We start from the raw sequence: 259 nt of genomic DNA on the forward strand, positions 1-259 counted from the left end.
CACACACACACACACACCCCGTGGGGCAGAAGTGCAGTCAGAGGGTCAAATCAGTTTGGACAGCTGCTCTGTTAGCAGTGGGCCAACAACCAACAGTTGTGTAACTGCAGCAACATCAGTGACAACAACATCGATAACATAAATAAAAACAACAATAAACACTGCATCGAGGCTGAGGTAAACAGAAGACGCTTCTCCACCTGCAGGCAGTCGGAAGTACAACTGCTACCTACAAACACACATACAACCACACACACAC

General features: G+C 47.5%; 1 protein-coding gene across 1 annotated transcript in view; it reads right to left on the reverse strand.

Moving 5' to 3' along the window:
- slc30a6 (solute carrier family 30 member 6) overlaps positions 1-259 on the reverse strand; it is a gene marked incomplete in the record, with an annotated part of 52,900 nt that overhangs the window by 2,034 nt on the left and 50,607 nt on the right.

The sequence above is a fragment of the Morone saxatilis genome, unplaced genomic scaffold (genome assembly GCF_004916995.1).
Source record: "Morone saxatilis isolate NCDOM2014 unplaced genomic scaffold, NCSU_SB_2.0 Contig19, whole genome shotgun sequence".
NCBI lineage: Eukaryota > Metazoa > Chordata > Actinopteri > Moronidae > Morone > Morone saxatilis.